The 21,867-nt window shown below is 48.2% G+C and overlaps 1 long non-coding RNA gene across 1 annotated transcript in view; it reads right to left on the reverse strand.

The window, feature by feature from the left end:
- The window catches only part of LOC143207604 (uncharacterized), a 23,550-nt gene extending 1,902 nt beyond the window's left edge, over window positions 1-21,648 (reverse strand). The window contains exon 1 of the long non-coding RNA XR_013008702.1: window positions 21,286-21,648. This is a non-coding gene — a long non-coding RNA (uncharacterized LOC143207604). The remainder of the gene's footprint in view (window positions 1-21,285) is intronic.
- Between the last annotated feature and the right edge of the window lie 219 nt (window positions 21,649-21,867).

Genomic DNA, 21,867 nt, shown 5'->3' on the forward strand with positions numbered 1-21,867 from the left:
CACGTGTACAGAAAGACGTGTGCGCCGAGAGAGGAAGAGCAATAAAGCGCACGGGATCCTTCTGTCCACAAAGAGTGACTGATTCGATCCCTCGAATCCGGCAACGTCGACGTCCTCTCGTTCGTCGGTTTTATTTTTATTGCCGGCACTGGGCTGACCCCTCGAACGCCGCGCCAGGGCCCGCGTTCGGAGTAAACGCGTGTGAAACGTCGCTTTATTAGTTTATTTTTCAGGGCCCCTTTTCGGCCGACGCTCGCGAGAACCGTATGTGCGGTCGCCGCTATCGTAAAATCCTCTGTCGGGAGTAGGATCGGTGTTTAGGAACTAACCGCAGCTCGCGGGAGTGTCTGTTTTAGGGAATCATCTCTACACTCTGGGATTTCCGGACACGTGCTCCTACAAACTCGAAAAACTTGATACAAGAGCCTCGCTGTCAAGCTTCTTATTTTCGTGATACAAATCGGTGCTTTTGACGTCGGAATTGGTTACCGGCTGGACGGGTGGGACGTCTCTGGTGGCTCATGAATATGAAATTTTAACCGTGCTGCTTGTTTTACCAAGTATACCAAATTAGTCGAATATTTCGTTTTACAGAAAAATGCAGATTCTTAAGCACGGCATAAATTTACTGACACGTTGGTTGGATTGAGTGATCTTCCATTTCATTCCTCTCTCCAGACGACATGGTGACTGATTAGCTGTGAATACGTGTTAATACTCACATTACAGAACTAGTCTTTCATTCCCCTGAAGGCGATATGTAAATTCGAAAGATACATACGTAAAAGTTTCGTAAATCGTCTAACTAGTTAAGGATCGAAGAACAATTCCGACTGAAGAGGCAGTGTTCAGACAGGTTCAGTGATCATAGGGGCAAGCTAAACAATGAAGTATTAGAAATCCTCGCATTATCAGCAATCGTTTCTGATAGGGAGCGACAGAAACAGCAAGGAAAGCGAAGCAATCATGCCAGCCCTTCACTCGCCAGCAATGTCAATAAAACAGAGGTTCCACGGTTTATGGGTTCAGCTTCTTGCGGAATTGCGTAAGCGAACACGGCCGCGAGAGTCTCGCGTTCAAGAAAACATCAAACTAATCGCGGTCGAGAGTAGCAAGTCACGCGTTAATTTCTTCAGAACGGCGATCCTCTCGGTGCCGATCGGTATCGGCACACGCGCGGCTACAAAAAGCCCGGTGACGTGATTGACATTGATTGCCAGGGGACGCCTCTCCCCATTCAACTCGCCGTCATTCATTAACGAGGCCGATTACGCGCGGCGTTACCAAAAGCGACGAGCGCGGTTAACGCGGTTACGACACCGTATCCGAGCCGTAGTAAAACCGAGAGCTGAGGTGTGTTTTCTCGAGGTTCGCCGGCCGGCGAAACGTTTATCAAACTCCGCAACGTCTTAATGGTTCGTAAACTCGTTTTTCTAACGGCTCGCATCGAAAAGGTTAAGCAATGGCGTGGCTAGAGAGCGCGAACGGGAGTGACGTGTGACGCGGTCATAGGGCTCCCCGCGGTCATCGAGAAATGTTAATTAACCGTCTTAACTATAAAAGGACCCGGCGCGGCGCGGCTGTTGTTCCGCGTGGCGGCTCCGAGCTTGTGTCAACCGCGAAAGGGTCGCCGGGATGCCTTTACCCACGGACCCCTATACGATCTCCCATGATTTCTTTCGTCGGATTTTCGAGCTTCAACGCCGCGCCGCGCCGCGCCGGTAACAAGAGTCGTAGCTCCGGGAAGCGCGGAATTAAGAACCGATAGTTTATTGGTGAGCTTGAAGGCGGAACCGGGAACCAACCTTAGATGTTCGAACGTGTATCTGGTTACGTTCGCCCGTGTCGCTACATTAATTACTAGAGGCTGCGAGTAATTAGGGAACACGTGCTGCAAGAACTTCGAGCAGCTCGTCTGCCGATCGTAAATAGATAGGAGGAGAATTCGGGTCGTTCTTTCGAATCCGTTTCAGCCGCCCTGACGTAATTATAGACGGAATGTTTCACTTAAGCACCTCTTCGGTGTTTCAAACAATTTTGGTTTCGCTTATCAATCGTTTCGCTTATTTTTCGTTCGAAGAGGGTACACTTCCCATCGAAAGGTTCTCTTCTCGTTGCGAGCAACAGCCTCGAGCCCCAGAATCCGCAAAAAGGTTTGCGAGGGTGTAAGGGGGGCGGAGCGAAGGGGGTCAAGGAGGTTTTGCAGGGGCGAGAACGCCGGCCGTCGTTAATCAACTAATTCGAGCGAATGTTAAATTGCACCGTCCGCGCTCACGTCGATCTATCTGTCCGTCATACTGTCCGTGCACGTAATCGCGTGTCCGGTGATTATAGGACTCACTACCGATATCCGCCACTTACGCAGGTGGAACCGGGCATTATAATAAGTGCGTGTTCCTCGTTCGGGGCCCCGATATCGCACCTATTACGGCGATCACCGAAAAACACGGTGAGTATACGTTCATGAACCGGGGCCCCGGAGTGCGCCGATTGCTAATTCACGGATCCCGATCCAGCTCGGATCGTAAATCTGCCAGGGTCGGGCATCGATTTCACCGGTTTTCAGGCTGGCTAGACAAGCGGGCCGACACGCGGTTCGCGGCGCGGCGGGTCGGTCGCATTAAGCAGCGAGTTACAACTGTTAGAACACGGGAACAACTATGCCGGGCCCCGCCCGACCCCTTTTTATGGGGCCTCTCGTGCTCCTCCGGTTGCCCAAAACGGTTTTTTGCCGCCTCGTTCGGAATTCAGGCCCCCCCACGCAAAGGAACGTTGCGCGACTGTCGAAAACGGGACGAGCAAACGCGCTAGGGGGTTGAGCGACGGAGACGGGAACAGGGAACGGCGAGAGGAACGAAGAGAGCCCCGTTTGTTCATGGGGGGAAACAGAGACAGAGAGTCATTACTCGTTGCTTTTTACCCGGAATTCGGTCGAGTTGTGCCCGACTCGCCACGGGACGCTCGTGTTTCTCGTGAGTCCTCCTCGTGCACCACGGAGAGGCGCGAGCAAAACGACCGACAAGAAAGAATACGCCCGGGTGTTAGTGAAAAATGTAACGCTCTACGCGCTGAAAACACGCGGAATATGATGCCACGACCGGGCCAGCTGCGAATTTCTTTCGGCAAACGGTGCTCGTCGGATGCCGCGTTGTTTCGCTCCTCGACCCCTCATTAACCGCGGCAATTGACGATAACTTGCGCGAGAAGCCGGCATATTTCTTGTTAACAATATGAATAATTTTTGTTCGAATGATCGTGTTTTGCTTTGTAAATGCCTTTGATCGATAGGAATCGTGTCGTAACCACGGTATTAATGCCGCGCCGCGCCGCTGGATAAATAGAAGGGCCCTTTTGTACGTTGATATTCCGTCTTTCTATAGGTTGAAACGTTTACGGCAGGCCTGGGCGCGGTTGGCTCGGGGAACACATGTTGCTGCTTCTCCTCTTGGCCTGGTCGGCAAGTAAGTCCCCACCACGGCCGCTCCGACTCTTCCCTTAGCCTTAGCCTTAGCCTTAGCACGAGCACCCCCGCGATGCTGCACCGGCAGGTTACTCACCACTACTAAGAAAACATATACACGCATATAAGACCCTTGCCCGAAGCTGTGGAACTAGCGGCATTTACCAATTCCTTTAATTTTTATGATAGGGATGATTCACAGGTACAGGCGAACTCAGGTAAAAAATTCGCAGAGCCGAAAGAATTTGAAGGAAAGTTTGTAGCTACGACTAGTAAGTCGCGGCCATGGACGTACATATAATAATTCATGCAAATTAATATTTATATACTTACTTGATTTTTTATTTATTCCTAGCGCATCACATCATTGACCAGTGCATCAATATCCACTGAAATCCTTGAGGTTGCCACTCTCATCAAAGATGACAATGACCAACTTGACAAGCTGGAGCGATATTTGGATTTAACAAATTTCATCGTTGAAAATGCCGCTTCGCATTTGTATGTCGTTCCAAACATCGAGCATATTCTCAGGCCGAAATCTATTAATTTCGGATATTTCTCCATAGGAAGTAGTTTAAAAAATTCTTGGCCATGCTCTCTTCTGCTCATTGCAAATGGATCTGCTTGCAAATTACACAATTCCAGACGGTATTCTTGTTTCTGGTTCCTGATTTCACATCCTTGCGGATTATTAAATAATTGAAGATCCTGATCCAATGTATTGAAGTCTTGAAACCTTGATTTGAATTCTTTTGCTATTTCCTCTAAAATTGGCACTATTTTGTCAAAATTTGCAGTTCTGTATTCATCAGCAATCTGCTTGCATGCTGGAAAATTGTGCAGCTCGGACGATTTAATTTCTGCTATGAATAAGTCGATTTGGTTCCTAAATCCATAAATGTTACATATCAAATCAGAAATTGTTTGATTCTGCGTTTGCAATCTACTGTTTAAGCAATTTAGGTGCTTGGTTATATCTGTGATAAATGCTAAATTGCATAAAAATTCAATATCATCCATTTTTTTGATGATGTCTTCATCTAACTTCGAATTTGTTTGGAGAAATTCCAAAATCTCCTTCCTCAAAGCGAAGAATCTTTCTAAAGTTTTTCCTGCGCTGAGCCAGCGGACTTCGCAATACAATGAGAGGTCATTGTAAATAGCATCAACGCTTTCGAGAAATAATCTAAACTTCCTGTGGGATAAAGATTTATTTCCACCCCTAATTGTGTTTACAATTTTTGTCACAATCTTCATAGTGGGGCCCACACTGATAATTTTTCCACATAATGCCTCTTGATGTATAATGCAGTGGAACGTCGGGCAATTGATTCCATGCTTCCGTAATAGGCCTCTCAACCCTTTTTCCTGTCCTACCATTGCCCTTGCGCCGTCCGTAACAATTGCGGTGCATTTTGAAAATCCTCCATACTCTTCTACCGTCTTGTAGAATGCTGCAAATATGTCTTTTCCTTGTGTCGTTTCAAGCAGCGGCACTACTTCTAGCAGCTCTTCCGTAATTTGGAATTTATCGTCTATCGACCGCACAAAAATACACAATTGACTTATGTCGACGACATCAGTGCTCTCGTCTAAGCACAAGGAAAAATATTTGCAATCACTTAACATCGCTTTTAATTTTTTAGAAATATGTACGTTTATGCTCTCAATACGCGAGGTAATTGTACGGCGCGATAATGGCACCGCTTCATATTTCTTGGCAGCTATTTCATCGCCAAATGCCTTTGCCATTTCAATGGCACATCTTTTAACAAATTCACCATCCGTGTAACTTTTTTTGCTGCGCGCAATTTCTAAGGCGATTGCAAACGATGCTGCGACAGATTGCTGTTGGTGCGTTCGTATTTCTTTTTCCACATATCCACGTCGCTCTTTCATTTTTTTCAATAGTTCTGCTCGGTACGATGCAGGGAATGTCTTGTAAAATTCCGCATGGTGCGTATCATAATGTCTGGAAAGATTGCTTCTCTTCATAGACAAATTCTTGTTGCATATTAAGCATCGGGGCTGACCGTTCCAATCAACAACAAAGAATTCTTTCTCCCAGCTTTCTTGAAATGAGCGCACCTCTCCATCTGCATTACGATTTCTGCTTTCACTGGCCATGGTGTGTATCAACACAACAAAAATATGGACAATAACACCACACAATAAATAAAATGAATAACAACACAACAACAATAACAAAAAATGAGATAACACAATAACCAAAATTAACGAAAACAACAAAAAACAGCGATGAAGAGACGGTGTGTAGCGTACGATAGCAAGCGACTTACTAGTCGCAGCTACAAACTTTTCTTCAAATTCTTTCGGCTCTGCGAATTTTTTACCTGAGTTCACCTGTACCTGTGAATCACCTCTATCATAAAAATTAAAGGAATTGGTAAATGCCGCTAGTTCCACAGCTTCGGGCAAGAGTCTTATGTGCGTGTACATGTTTACATAGTAGTGGTGAGTAACCTGCCGGTGCAGCATCGCGGGGGTGCTCGTGCTAAGGCTAAGGCTAAAGCTAAGGGAAGAGTCGGAGCGGCCGTGGTGGGGACTTACTTGCCGACCAAGCCAAGAGGAGAAGCAGCAACATGTGTTCCCCGAGCCAACCGCGCCCAGGCCTGGTTTACGGTGTCATAGGGACCGCAAATCATCGTGAACTAGTCAGACGTCCTCGTGAAACACCCGTTAGCTTTCACAGTGTATATGTCAGACGTTATCCCTCAAATAACAGGCTTGCTTCCGGTGATCCCATGATGTAGCTCCGCACGAGCAGCCGCAATCAGCCGCAATTGCGATACTTTGAATGCAAAATTGTCGCTCGTTCGAGGCACGTGTGCCGTTATGATTGAATTCTTCGGACAGACTGGTCTACAGAATGGTAATACACCGGTCCCTATGTCTGCTCGTGATCCGGTATCTGTATCCATCCTCCGCGGATCTGGCTTGTCGAAATTTGAAGGGACAATTAGAGGATCATCATCCTGATTTAGAACAATGCTGTATTCAAATCAATAATCCGTTACAATAGACTCTGAGGTTCATGAACTTCAGGACTTCTAGCTTGACCCAGATCTATGTAGATCTAGAATATCGAACTGAACACCTTCAACCCCATTGTTTCTGAATTTGAAGCATTTCAATGAAGGTATTTGCAGTCGTAGCAACTCTCTAGCATAGCATCCTCGATCCCAAATGATCACGCATGCTGATCAAAGTCACGGGATTACTATTTGCTTGCAGTAAGCGACCATTCGGGGCCTAGGAAGCTCATTTTCCATTTCCCGGAACAACTGACGCCGTTGCTTGGTTCGAAACTCTCTAATTTAGTATCCGTGATCCTAAATTATCACCCATTGCAATAAAAATTGGCGGATTATTATATGGTTGCGGTAATCGATGTTGAAAGACCAAGGAAGCTCGTTTTTCACTTTCCCGAGCAAATGATGCTGTTGCTCGGTTAGGAACATGTCCGTGGCGGTAACATAGCAACTCGGTAACAGAAGAAGTATGTAGTGGCCTCCTGCGTAGAGCTCACGGCTTGCTCCCGTAATCGAGCGATCACCGGGCCCACCAATGGAGAGACATTATTTCTCGGGGTCTCGAAATAGGTCGTGTAAGTGCCTTCATGGCCCACGTGGCCCCGTGGAGGACATTTCCAGGTAGATATCTCTTTAAAACGAAAGAGTAGTGATACGAGGTCTGGGTTCGTTGGGGTGCGGGGAACGAGGAAGAGGGGCTGTGTACAGGACGCGGAGCGTCGAACGTGGAAAGGGAAGTATGAAGATAAAGGCGAGGTAAAGGACAAAAGTAAAGCGAGATTCGAAGAAGAACAAAGAGATAGTCGTCCGTGAACGGGAACGAAAGAGTCTGCTATCGCGCTCTCTCTCCCTCTCTCTCTCTCTCTTTCTCGCAGAGCCCGTGTCACGGCTCACGGGATGACGTTCGTTCTCGATTATTTATTGCCGTGAAAAATACTTCGAAAGTGTCCCCCGTCTCACGGTACGGGTGCGCCCGCGATAAGAGAGAGTCGAGGCTCTCTCTCTCTCTCTCTCTCCTCCTTTCTCTCTCGTTCGACTTAAACTCACGTTTCGCCTGCTTTCCTCCTTCGCCCGGCGTTCTTCTTATCTCAGCTTTGTTCCGACCGACGAGGAACCCCATTCGCCCACGTTAACCCTTGGGAATGGAACAGGAGACTAGACGAAGACGAAAGTGAACGAGGGAGAGAGAGAGAGACAAAGAGGAGAGAAGGATATCGAAAGGGGGCAAAGGTGGTCGAACCATTTCTTTCCTCTCCGATTCTACACCCTATTTTCCTCGAAGCGAGATACGGGGACCACGTTGACGCCTAGAATCCCTGTCTGCTTTCTTGTTTCTCTTTCCCCGACGAAGGAATCGTTTGTATTCGGCCGTCGGGACAAGTTTCGATAATATTAGCCAGGAAATATCGTGCGGTGGATGATCTTTGATCCCCCCCCCCCAGTTGTAACTCAACTGTGCGGGAATGCAAAAAAAAAAAAACGAATTGCTCGCATCGTCCAGGAGAGATGTCGCTTCTCTCCTTTCTTTCCTTCGTTTTGCTTCGCGATGACGCGAACAGTCGCGTCGGGGAAAACTCTTCAGGGTCGACGGAATTGTTTTCCATCGGCGTGGGTGGCCGCGTTTCACGGATAATCACGTAGCTCCGGCGTGATACACGGGATCTGGCGTCACACCTCTGAATCATTGTCATCGATATGCAGCCACGCGTCGGTCGCGGCACACGCGCGAAAGGTTTATTAAACATTACGAATGCCGGCCACGCTGACTCTCCTCCCTCTCTTATACATTCGATCGGTATTTCGTGGCGAGGCGTGAATGCTTTCTGGTACGCGCGTGCCTGCGGCTAACCTCACGGCCGAAAAACCTGTTCGACGGATTTACTTCCTCGTTGGTCCACGATCGCCGCTCCTTGCAGCGAAGTCGGCGAAGTAGCCTCTCTTGAAACTTCGTCCTCGTCCACGAGAAACTTCGAGGCGAAACTTCTCGTTCTCGGAACCACCACGGTCGCGGAAATGGCGAGCTCGATCCAGGATTACGTCCCCTACCGTTTGTAACGTTGGGGGAAATCAGGTCAGAGGATGAATCTACTAAATACTTCCACCGATAACATCACAGCCAGATGTTCGGTTCGAGAAGCATGCTTCTAATGGATCGTCACGACCATTTTATGAATTCTTGTGTTCCTGGATTAAATTAGTGCGAAGTTTCATTTTGTAATTTTGGGTCTGACAGCGTATTTCAAGACTGCACAACGTCTTTCTGAATGAAGACGAAGATCTTTCTTCAGATTCGGTTTTGAACCAACAGACTTTCAATACATTATAACTGATGGACCCAGAAAGTCTATATTTAACGATTCCAAGAAGAGCCACACTTTAGACAACAATTTTCCAACGAATCCCTGGGATTGGAAGTAAAGGGGTCATTCTCCCAGAACGATTTCCCCGGATCGACGATCCAAAGATGATTCTGAAGCCTCTGGTAAAACAATGACCGCTTAGAAAGTTTCATCTCGGAGCGGAGAAGAACGGGCCAGTCGAGATTGCTGGCTCAAGGAGTGTCCGAGCGACGTGTACCTGATAAGACGTTCTTATCTCGGAGATCCTGGAATCCTGCAGATAATGCGGAGTGAAATACAAACAGTTGGTCGCGCAATAAGAAGAATCACGGGGTCCGGCTGGTAATCGACGTGTTGCTCTCCGTTCTCTCCACTGCGCGTTCGAAACATCTCTTTGAAATAATCGGACGAATCCGTGGCGAGCGATCACGCGGAGGATTACTGTCGGACAGGGTAAATCGGACTGCGTCGAGGCGAGGAGAGGCGATTCGGATGTAACGTGCGAACAAGTCGCGCTCGGAGAGTTTTTCGTGCCGCTCCCTTTTCGCGCGTGTCTCCATTCGAGAAACGACAACCAGGATTAGCGTCAAACTAGAGACTTTACGCCGCTTGATAAACCTCCCCTGTCTCTGTTCTACCGAACTTCTTTTCTCCGTCTAAGTTCGGGGCCAGCGCGGCGATACATTTTACGACAAGTTTTTTTTTAGTGTTGTCACACACAACCCGCGGGCCTCGTTCTCTGATAATCCGAGCGGGGCTCTCGTATCCTTCTGACATTGCGCTTTTTATTCAACTATATCGGCCCCGGCCCGTGTAACTTTTCAGATCGCGATTTTGCTCGTTTGCTGCGGCCCCCTCCTCGCCTCGCCCCGGTTGCAACTATCCGGCCAGGGTATTATCGAAATAAATACGCGACTCGAAGAGAACTGGAAATATTTCCTTTCACTTTATTCGCTCGGAAATATTTTCTTTATCCAGCGCGTAATAAAGTTGCAAATGTACAAAGTTATTGCGCGCGGCTCGAGACTTTAGAGCCCGGGCCTGTGCTGTAACTTCTGCTTAAGGCGAGAACACCCCCTCCAATAATATTCTATCTCCGAAAATCAATATTTATCGAAGGATTTATCTCCAGGATATTTAGCATATCCAAATTTCTAGTGGTTTCTTAAACGTAAGCGAGTATGGTGGAGTTAATACTTTTTCGGATTATGATGTGGTAATTTTTAGCGACCTATAAAAGTCGCTGCACTCGAACGGGATTTGACGTCTAAATTCAAGTTTTCTGGCAGACAATGAAAGTTGTTGAACATCAAAGAAGTAGGTGCAGGACAGATTATGTGAAAGAAAACAGACACATCAGGATTTGAAAGAACTCAGTTCTAGTTACCATGAACTCGTGTAAGCGTCCACGGTGGAGCGATTAATTTGTAGAATACTTGATTCTGCAGATTGCCAGTTAGTTTCTCAGTGCACCGCGTATATCTGAAACGTGACAGATGGTAGACAAAGTGTTAATGGGCGAGCCTACCGAGCACGGTTTCTCGAAACGCGTGATAAATCGTCTCTTCTGGCGCCCGACTGTTGCGGACAGCGCGTTGCGAAATTCCGCGCGGCGAAAGAACGCATTGTTTCCGTCCGCGTCTATCACGAGAGAGCGGGAGACAGCAGGGCACGACGACGGCGTATCTTAATTGACTCATTCCCTCGAAAGAACTAATTGCACGGAGTCAAAGTGTGGTAGAACAAAAGCCTGTCCGAAGATCGTTATCGATCGGCTGCAATTCTGATCAAGCCGAGTGTGCTCCGCTTAACAGCGTACTCATCGCCGGCGCGAGAAACGCCTCGCTACGTTGCTGGCCTCGTTCGGCCAGTTGTACGCCCCCGCGTTCGCGACGCATTGCGGGGGTGAACGTTATCTGGGAGCGAGCAACCCATTCCGGATATCCTGTCGAAATAATCGTAGGATCAGAGACACGGACCCGCGCCGCGCCGCGCGGCGAGAGACTTCCAGCCGGAAACGACTGTTGGCGGGCAGAGAGACGAGTCGCTCGCACGAGATAATATCTCGTTGACAAAGTGTCGCGATCGCCGGGACTCTAAAACAGATCTTCCTTTAATTAAGGGACAATAACGATCACCTCTGGAAAGTGTCGCGTTGCGACGATATAGAGGGGCGAACGCGGGCCCGGCATTGAGACGTTAAACGAGACACTATCGCGCCCAGTCAGATTAGAGATTACAAATCGCAGGGGCGCACCGAGACCGTGACAAGCTATGGTCACGCGAGGCCTCCGACATTTTCGAATTCGCGGCTCGTAAAGATAACGGGCCAGCTACAAATCCGTCGGAATCGTTACCGACAGGAACACGGCTATCGCGACGGTGATAACGAAATTAAGATCTTATCGGGCCTGCTAATTCTATAGATCGACGTAATTAAGTCGACCGATCGGTGGCCGCCGATAGCCACGCGGATAAAGCCTGGCCGGATGTAATTGATCTCTTTGATACTTTCAATCTTCCAGCCCCACCCCGATACAAGCTTCCGAGGAAGCACGGTCCGAGAAAGTTGCCCGAGAAGGAAAATCTATTTCTGGTCGCGCTACACAATTAGCTCTTTGTGGAAACCCTCCGAACCGGTCGCCCACGATTACCGCCGGGATGAGCCTTTGACATCTGCTCTCGGCGTATCACAATGCTGGGAACTGATCGGATAACCAGGGGGGAAGTATGCGTTCCATCGACGATTTTCCGCCAACGATAGGGAGAAGATTCATTTACAAAATACATCTTCCTGATAGAAAGGTTTCTTTTTCGGGTGCCAATCTTGTAAATACATACATTTTTTAAGAATCTATGTCGTAAGGGTGGTCTAGTCGTTAAACTTTATCGATTATATATTTAAAGAGCGCGCGATATCTCTCGTTTCCGGAGTAATTGACCGGGAGATATTAAGTTCAACAGGATTTCGAGATCCTTGGAGGTTCGTCGGACAGTTTTATCCGGGGATCAGGAATTTCTGAGGTTGGTGTGTCGCCCGCGTATCGTAGCGCGCCATCGGAATACATCAGGTCCGAATAGTGGCGCTCGATCACGGCTCGCGGCTCTTAAAGCGTCGTTAAAGACACGATCACATCGGTTTTTCCTGGTGCGCGGTCGCAGCGATTTTTCTGGCCGGCCGGTGGACGAGAAGTGCTTGTAGAATCTCGGTGGAAACATTTCCTTCTTGAGCCGTCAATAGGCACCGACCGGGAGACGCGACGCGTCGCCGGTGGCTGCGTTGTACCTGGCGGTGTGTACCTGGCGAAGCCAGAAGGGGGATGGTTGGCTAGTTTGCTACGTCTGATCTCGAGGTAGCAAAAACACGTCTTTTTAACGCGGCCGAAGGCGACGCTCGAGCGTGGTAACAAAACGAGCACGAGCCAAGGCGGATTCAGAATATCGAACGAGCGAAAACGCTTTGTAGAAGCCGTGCGAGCGGCCCCCGGGTTCCGAGAAAACGAGATCTTCTCTCGATCTCCCCGGCGCAAGGCCTTCCCTCGCGTTCCACTCCTCTTTCTCTCTCTTTCTCTCTCTCTATCGCTGTCTCCCTTTCTCGTTCCCTTCCCTTTCGCGCGGTTTCGTTTCTCCTTCTCTTTCTCTTTCTCTTTCGCGACAACCAGACGACGTGTCCCTGCGTCGTCCATCTCCGTGTCGTTCTAGGATTCGCACGATCCTTCCCGATCGCCGACAGATTCGTCCTGATCCGCGTCCCCACCTCCGTCGCCCTCTATCTCCTCCGCATCTGTCCACCGCCCCTCCCCCTTAAGTGTCAATGTTCCGACCGACGTAACAGGAGCGCTGGACACGAAGAACGCCAAGGGACGGAATGAAAAAAGGAGGAAGAGGGCACCGGTTCGATCGCGATGCGACGATCTACACCGCTGAAGGTCATTCTTCAAGGACTGCGCCCGGGACTACCATTCTGTCTGATGGGGCAGAGAAACGAGACCCGAGAAGCTCGACAGAGAGGTAAAGAGAGACGGAGAAGGACCGTTGATTAAATTGACAACCTACGAAACGATCCGGCAAACTCGACGCGGCCTATTGGCCACGGCGAAATTGATTTTCATTCGCGCCAATTTACTTCCCGCCGCCTTTTTACGAGTTGACCCTGCTCCTCCAATTCTCGAAAACGGCGAATGAGATTTCAATTGCCAACGTCGTGTTACGGTCGATAAATAATGGTCGACTTCTTTCCCATTAGAAGGATTTCTGTTTGTTAATTTTTGACACTATCAGATAAAATTTCAGTTATGGAATCCGGTGTCGCGTTCGGTAAATAAACGTCACTTTTTTTGCTATCTGAAATAATTCGGTCTTTTATGGAAATATGGTCGTCAAGTTAAGTGGTATTATTATCATCTCCGTTATGATTAAAAAGCGGAAATATTTCATGCGATAGAGGGGTTATAACCCGCGGAATTTCATGCTTCTGTCGGATTAAAGTGAACCACGGAGAGACATTTAACCTAATTGAGGAAAGTATCACGGCTGAAGGAGTAGAACGCGAAGAATGGCATCTGTCGGGCAATTTCTGGTCAATATACATATAATACTTTTCAAACAAAAGTGTCTTGATTTAACGAGAATCCGCGTGGTCTCCTATCTTTCCAGGAACCAGTTATCAGCAACGATTCTTTTCAGCCGAGCCGCCTACGCGTGATCCTCTCCTCAATTAAATTATTTCCGCTCGTTCGTGCAAACATTCCAGCACTCGTTGCAGCTCTCGCGAGCCGTCTTTACGACGAGCGATTCCGTTGCGTGATCAAAGACTAAACGCACGGTGAAATTAAAAGCGAGCTTAAACACAATTAATTGTACAACGACCGATAGCCCGCGACGTCGCTAACGTTGATCGCAAAATGAATCGCGCAAATTTACTTTCAACCCCGCAGATGTATGTAGTAATTGGCTCCGAGACATAGGGGATCGTATCCGTTCGGGTCGACTATAAAATCAACGCGGAAACAACGACTGTGACGAAACTCTGCAACAACAGCGTGTTAAAAGAATCTTGATTGCATGAGAAAGCCAACCGTGTCTTCATTTCGTTCAGACCTCCTTTGAGGTGTTCGGTACCAACAAAAAAAATTACAAACAACTTTTTTCAATCATTAAATTGATCATAAAATGTGTATTTTCAAGGCGTGCTTATCAAGCATGCAACTGTAGCAGGCGAAGACCGCAGATTCCCATGGCGTCGCCGAGTTGGACGCCGCGCCGCGCCGCCAAGTCTGCTATTGCGCAGGAAGCCGCGGTAATAGTTGTGAAACGGACGAACGGATAATGATTTTCCACAGTGGAAATCGCTATCCAACTGGTGTTCGCTATCCATTCCGGTGTGCGGTTCACACCGTTCGCTACGTGTGAATCTGTGCGTTCGAACGCGGGCACACCTGCGTGTCGCGTCGGTGTCCGCGTGCGCGCGGCTCTCTACGTAGCCTTACGGTGCCTTTCACGCATTAATGATAATGACACGAAACCTCGATGAAGGACAGACTGGTTTCACGCTCGGAATTCTGAAACGTGCCGGAGATTTATTGCCAGCACTTCGCGCTCGCTGCGCTCACGTGTTAATTCGCTGCATTCCCGAAGACGCTTACACCACGCGTTTCGGACCCGGGAGAGGAACCCGGTGAGGAACAGCTGAGATTCCATCCTCTCCCCGTTGCCGCTATAAATTCTCTCTCGCGGCTCACGGAATCGGGAATTTATTAATTCCAAGGCCCCGCTCCGCGACTTTTGCTGTCGATGCCTCCTTTAACGGCGAGCAGCTTTTCGAAAGGGAAAGACGGACTGTATAATACCGCATAAAATTTCTATATTTCACCCGAACACACTATGTAGTCCCTTTGCCACTTGCGCAAGATACGCTATCAATTAATTTCTTGACAGATTTAATTGAAATTCTTTTCATTATGGAGTTGGCTCTCCGCCGAGCTCCTATTTCCATCACTTATGCAAGATGTTGCATCAGTTTGTAATTTCCGGCAGATCTAATTGAATAATTCGTTTCATTTGGTACTTCATCGAGCACATATAAATTCTTTTTATTATTCAGTTGGCTGTTTAATCTACAGAGGGTTGCGACTTTACTTGATTCGGAAAGAAACGTTCGGAAATGAACATCTTTCCAGTTATTTCTCCGGCACGCATGCTGCTAGAATCTTGTGCACACGATGTCCCCGAGCAGGAACGTTCTGCCGGAGTTAGATGAAGGAGAAATCGTTATCCGTCGTTAAGACGATAACACGATGCGTTCATCTCGTACCGGGAACTAGGCGTCGTCGTTCTCGACCGATCCATAGTGTTTTACTTAGATTTAGATCGTTCAAACACAAAGCGCGCGGACGGTCGCGCGTCGCTTTGTTATCGTTTCTAAGTAAACGCTGAAAAAAGGAGCGCAGGGTGTAGCAGTGGGTCGGGTTTACAAAAGTGAGTCACTCGAAATGAGAGAGCCGTGTTCGCGGGCCCCATCATGAAAGCGTTGCCGTCTGCGAGGCCTCTCGTTGAAATTTTCGTGAAACACTTCGCGCGCCCGTACGAAACGAACGACCTACATCGGCCGTTGCAATACGAGAGGGCCGGTTTTTTCTTTTGAAAAAAATTATTACAGGCTTGCATAAACCCTGGTCGATCGATCTCGTAACGCCGCACCGCGCTGAGCCGCCTCACAACACGGCGTGGCTCGACGCTAGGCGCGAGCGATTCACCGAGCGACGAGAACGGACTCGACGTTTTTGGGTTAAGAGCTCTCGCGAGACACTCCTTCAACCAGCTCCTTTAGCTTTGATGCTGGCTAATGCTACCCTTGCTCTTTTTCAAGCAGTTGAAAACGGATCGGCGGGTCTACGAGTTCCATTTAGCGAAACGAGGTCCCCGCGCTGCGATGCCATGCCGCCGCGCCGCGGTTCAAGTTCGTTTTTCCTAGGCCGTGCACGCACGTGCACCGAAAACCCCTCGGTGTCGTATTTATCGCGAGCAACTGGTCTCCTAAGCCCAGCTGGAACCTCCGACGAGCCTGGAACACACACGTGAACGCTGTGCTAGGCCCCTAGAGCGTGCTCCACTCACGTTCGCCAACGGGCTCAGGTTCATGTTCCATTTTTTCTTCTCGTTTTCGGTGGCGATAACCTAAAATCTCGCGATCACGCTCTCCTTAGCACCGCAAAAAATGGGAGAAAGATTCCGAAAGGGTTCCCCCGTTTGGATTTCTGTTATTATACTACGAACACGATCGTCACATTAAGAGAGATCAAGCGGGCCGATGGAGTTTGATTTGTTTGGCGACAGCCGCGCGTCCGGTTCCATTAGGAATTATTATTTATCGCGTGCACGAAATTAACCCGTGGAAAACGGGCCTGAATGAATGGGGTCAGGTCCTGCGTGACCGAATCGTGGGACACGTGACTGTATCCGTCGACGTCGACGACGACGACACGTAATTAACGACGCGCGCCGCAGATTGAGATAATGTACGGGACGCGTCGGGTTAGACGCCGGTTTGTAATAACACAGAAACCACTTAGTTTTTTTCTGCCACGGGGCTGCGGGCGAAAGCAGTCGGCCGGTAATTTTTCACTTGCGCCTTCGGCATTGACCCCTTTTTTGGAACGACGCTTCCCTCTTACACCCACGATTTTTAGCTTATTTTTAGCGGACGACACCCCGACGAACACCCGCCTCCGACGAGTGACCCGTTTTAAACGGGCTTATCTCCGAAATCACTTTGCATCTATGTGAAAAAGAGCCAGCACGTAGAATGCTCTTAAATCGGCCCTTTTATCGACCTTCAAAGCGTTATTTTTTACTTCTCGAGATCTGTATCGTGAGTCAGTTGTATTTATAATTTTACGAAAGCGGATGGAGTCATTCATAAATTCATTCACGGTGGTGGACCCATTTCATTTGAATTTGGAAAGATAAGTCCACAACATGAAAATTATTTTAGCTTTGCGTTTTGTACAAAAGGACAAACATCTTTTTAAATACGAAATATTATTACATTTTACTGTAAATTTGTTCGTTGGGACAACCGGATGCATTGAAGGATAATTAAACTATAGTAGTGAGCAACATGGAACATGGTAATTGCCTAGCTTATCAGTCCACGAAGCTATTCCCCTTGATTGGTAATGAATGTCCAGCGACAACAGCAGCGGTCAGCATCAGGTGTGAAGAAACGAAGGAGGCGGGGGGGGGGGGAGGCTAATCTGTAAGAGGTGAGTCCCGGCAAAGTTAAGTGCTCGTTGGGGACGAGGGGCGGGTTCGTTCGATCTCATCGAGAGAAATAAATCAGGGGACATCTCGTCCGGAGCATCCGCTCGCTCGTGCGCTGCCGAAACATCGTACACTCGAAATATCGGGGTGACATTTAAACGGGCGGCGCTAATGCGAGGCGCGCGGGCGAGCCGAATGACACTCTCAATAATAGATTAGATGCTGGCTAAGTGCAGGAACGGGGCCGGCCACGCCACGCCTCGTGATTTATCGATCCCGGCACGTGCGTGTATCGAGATTTCCACTTTTCGCGCGCGGCCTCTAATATCCAACCGTACGTTTTCCACGCTCGAAACAAAATTAACGGAGGGGCCTCTACGCGTCGCGGTAGACCGGCTCCGACAAAGAAAAAGGACAGCCCGTCGAATTAGCGTCGTATCGGCTACACTGAATCATTCCTCGAATTCAGCCCCGTAACGAGCCGACCGGCAAATGTTATGAATTATCAGGCGCTATCAGCGACGGTAATAAGTCTGATAAAATCTTTCGCGGAAGTACCCGCGAGCGCTTCGAGAACCGCGGACCCGTTTGACACGTTGCGAAATTTAGGGGCAACACCCGGGAAAAACGCTCGGAAATTGTGCATTAGCGAAAGACGAGGATATCTCGAATATGCAACGTGTCTATGGTTTCGTGGAGATAATATCTGTATTAGAAATAATATATATCTTTATTAACGCTTTCATGCGGCTGTCTCCTTCCGCGTTCTGCGAGCTGCGACATGTTACCCCATTCCCGACTATACCAGGAGGCTGCAATTTTGTAATAATTATTCATATGGTTGTTTCTACTTCCTTATTGCTGAAATTCGCTTTTAAATTACCAATGATACAGGCGTCGAATTATGATCATTTAAAGTTCGATTGCACATTATACGAATAGTCTTCAAGAAACGCTGATGAACTAACCCTCTCGATAAAAGAATAAGAATTTAGCTGTTCTTTATAAAGGAAAAAGTTAATTTAGAAGAATCATGTTCTGATAGCAGCTGTAAAGTGCGTAAGGATCATTTGTCCTTTCCATCGAGTGTTATCGACATGTTCAAATGCTAGAATTTCCTTTGAGTCTACTATCTTTGTTACACCAAAGAGAATCCAATAGCATAATTACCTGTGTTCACAGTGAGTACGATTTCCTTGACTTCGTTTGAAGTGCATCGTAACCTCGGTTACATCGCCGTGATTTCTCAGCTGGTAATGTAACGGGCTTAGTGGAATTTCAAGTGCGCAGTGAATTTTCGTTACAAATCTACAATAGAAGTTGCAGTAGACCCAATAATGTCCTCTATGTCCTTCGAGACCTTTTTACCGACCATTTAATCTAAATAAACGAAAAATTCTATCTTCTTATCAGTTGTTCTGTAAATTCATAATACTTGCAAATAAACTAAAAACTAAAATGTTCTGTCTGGTAATAGGTACACGGTTATAATATAAAAATATTTTCTGCCGTGTGTGGAACATTCGACAAGTAGTAGTATGTAACTTGCTCAAATAATTCCATAGCTCAATAAAAATCGCCACAAACTAAATAGAAGAAAAACAGCACAGATGAGCATGAACTCATTTAGAGTCGCGAGGGACCACATATAATCTGCAGTGAAATAAGAACGTGGGGGACCATACTGGGTTCTCCTCGCTAGTTCATAGGATCCGGTTGGTGTCCCTCGGGGCTGTCATTCTACGCCGGCCGATAAGTGGTCCGAACGATTTCGAGTCCCCGGCGTGGTTGATCGGGGAAATATAAAATCAGGTCCGGGGCCCGATAGCAGGCCAACATTTCCGTCGCGTGTTTTCTCGAAGAGTAGACAATTTATTACGTGTCGCTGGAAAGTGAACGCTCCTATGAGCCTGTAATGGCTGTAATTTGTATGCATGCCTTCGCGCCGGCAAAAAGTCAATATCGGTTAGCTGCGCCGTTGAAAACTTGTCTTCGATAACGATTCCTAATAACGCGCCGCGCGAGCCCCGCGTTCCCGAAGCGAGAGCAGTAAAGGAGGAAACTCCGCTTCGTACTCGCTCGCGTCCTCTCGCGCGAGTGAAAGTGCGCGCGAGAAACAACGGGGCGACAAGCGGACCGAAGAGGATCGACAACACCACGGAGAAGCGCATCCGCGCGCGGCGAGACTCGCCCCGTATAAACACTGTCATCCTGTTTTCAGCTTAAACACGAAAACCTATTACATAGATACGACACGGCCTCGGGAAACGAGTGCTGTCAGCCAGCGACACGGCCGATCGGTGTCCTTGCGACTACGACGACCGGCTATCCATCAATTACGCGAACGTCTGCCTCGATTTTCCGCGCGTTTCACGGTTTAACGAGAGACCCTGTGTTTCTGGTCACCGCCGTTTATTTCTGTAACGATGATAGATGCTTGTAACTGGATTTGTTCGACGCCACGGTCACGGCACTCTCGAATATGGCTGATAGACTCGCGCCGGCGCGCCGCGGCGGATTAAATTCGATCGGCGTTTCGAGATCGGAGTAAGACGCGATCGGCCACCGATTACCGCTCGTCGCCTTCAGCTTCGCTTTCTGCGACAGATGTGCGAGATGATTCAATTTAACACATTATCTACCGACAATTATTCCATCATTTTTCAGTCTGTGTCCCATGGTCGGGGACTTTTTAATTGATCCCTCGACAGCAACAGCTACCTTCAACGTGAACCGATCAACCTGTACACTGTTGTACTCTTGGTGAAATTTATGTAGCATATAATATTGTTCTCAGAAAATCAATGTATAATTCGTACACATGACGTTGCAGCCAATTAAAAGTTTCAACATTGTAAGTATCTCCTATTCGCAGATTACAGACGGACCTGGATCGTTTCTGCGACTGGTGTCACAGGAACGGTATGGATCTCAATATTTAAAAATGCCATATTATGCGGTCCTCCCGTCGTTCTGTACCTCTTGTATATCCTTACCCTCGTAATGACTGTATTCTAACTTATATTCTAACAACAGATCGTACTCGTATGCAAACGCATCTGTAAAGTGCACGAGAATATCTTCGATCACGGTCGAGTCTTCAGCAGTTACAATGTCCTTTCAATCTCTGCTACATGCATCTCCCAAAGAGAATCGAATAGCACAATTACCCGTGTCCACGGCGAACACAATTTCTATAGCCAGGTCCGAAGTGCATCGTAATGCCAGTTACATCACCGTGATTCCCCATCCGATGCAGCAGGTCGACGATATTACACCCTTGACATCGGCGTCGCAGAGTCAATCACAGTCGCGGCCCATAGCGAAAGAAATCCTTCAGTGGGGAATGCCTCGCGGGCTCCACGGATTTATAGCGAGCGCGGTTAATTGCAGCCGGGGTTTTGAGATGCAGACGCGACACTCGCATTAGCGCGTCCGTCATCTCGGATCGAGTCGATGAGAGAAAGCCGTCGATATATCGGCGAGATCAGCGGTATGTTTTTTTTTCTTTTTGTGACGTCGCAGCAGCTCTGTGACGAACGTGAAAAGATAGGTGCAAAAGGTACTGCACCCAACACCATCGTCAATAATAAATCAATGAGTAATTAAAGGCTAACGGTACGAGGTAAATGAGCATGCACCGACTACCATGCACTGGACTCGGAACGGGATCCATCGTTCCCTTTCTCTCTCTCTCTCTTTCTCTCGCCCTTTTCTTCTCTCCGTCTCTCTGGCGCGCAGCGGTTAAAATGCTGATGCATGAATGATTTCATCACGGGTTATCCATCATCGCTTCGCCTAGCGGTGAGATGTTTGATGATGCCGCGCTCTCTTAAACGCGCCCCGCAACGCGCTGCCACGCTGCCGCGCCGCTCGCGAGCCGCACACGCAGACCGCGGCTCGATTTAGTTGCTAAACGCAACCCATCAACGTTGTTCATTCAACGAGGAAGTCTGTGAGCAACACCCCGTTGTAATAAGAACGAAAGATCAGCCGGAATTCCTCCGTCTCCGGCTGGTGAGAGATGCTGGGGACTGACTGTTTCAGTTGGAATGTGCACTCTGACTGTTTCGAACGGTTGCACAGTACTGTAGAGATCCTTTTCTCGTCACATTGTTGATGATTGGGATTTCTACAGCGCAACATAACATTCTACAGTATCACTAACCTTTCACACGACGATGCTGGTGATGGCATCAGGACGTGCGTAATTTCTTGTCCATTGAGTATATTCACTAAATCAGCCATGACTTCTGCAGCCTTCGTCGACAAATTAAAATCGATATTTATCGTATATAGCACACATGTTCGAACGAACGTTAAGTGTCTTTCTAGACGTTTATAAAAGAAATTCCCGCAACACGGTTGAAGCAAACGGAAGTCTCTCGGCTCACACGGGACGTCTGGCGCACGCAAACGCGGGCCCATGCATTATGTCACAATTACGACAGACTATAGACGCGCAATATGCCAGTAATTTGCATGTAATAAGCTCACCGTGCGGCAACGTCTGTCCCCCGGTACAGCTTATTCTCCGTGGCATCGAGGGGTTATCGAGAGAGGCGAGAGAGGGAGGTGTCGACGCGAGTAACAAACGGGCATATCGATCGGCGCGAATCTACCGTTTAAACAAATTTTTCCTCGGCAATAATTCAGTCGCCGCGATATCTCAACAACACGATAAGATCTACGAGCCGTTCGGTGAATACTTCTGCGCCCGTTGGATTTCCGTATACATAATCCGCGGCGC

Source organism: Lasioglossum baleicum, chromosome 3 (assembly GCF_051020765.1).
Source record: "Lasioglossum baleicum chromosome 3, iyLasBale1, whole genome shotgun sequence".
NCBI classification, from domain to species: domain Eukaryota; kingdom Metazoa; phylum Arthropoda; class Insecta; order Hymenoptera; family Halictidae; genus Lasioglossum; species Lasioglossum baleicum.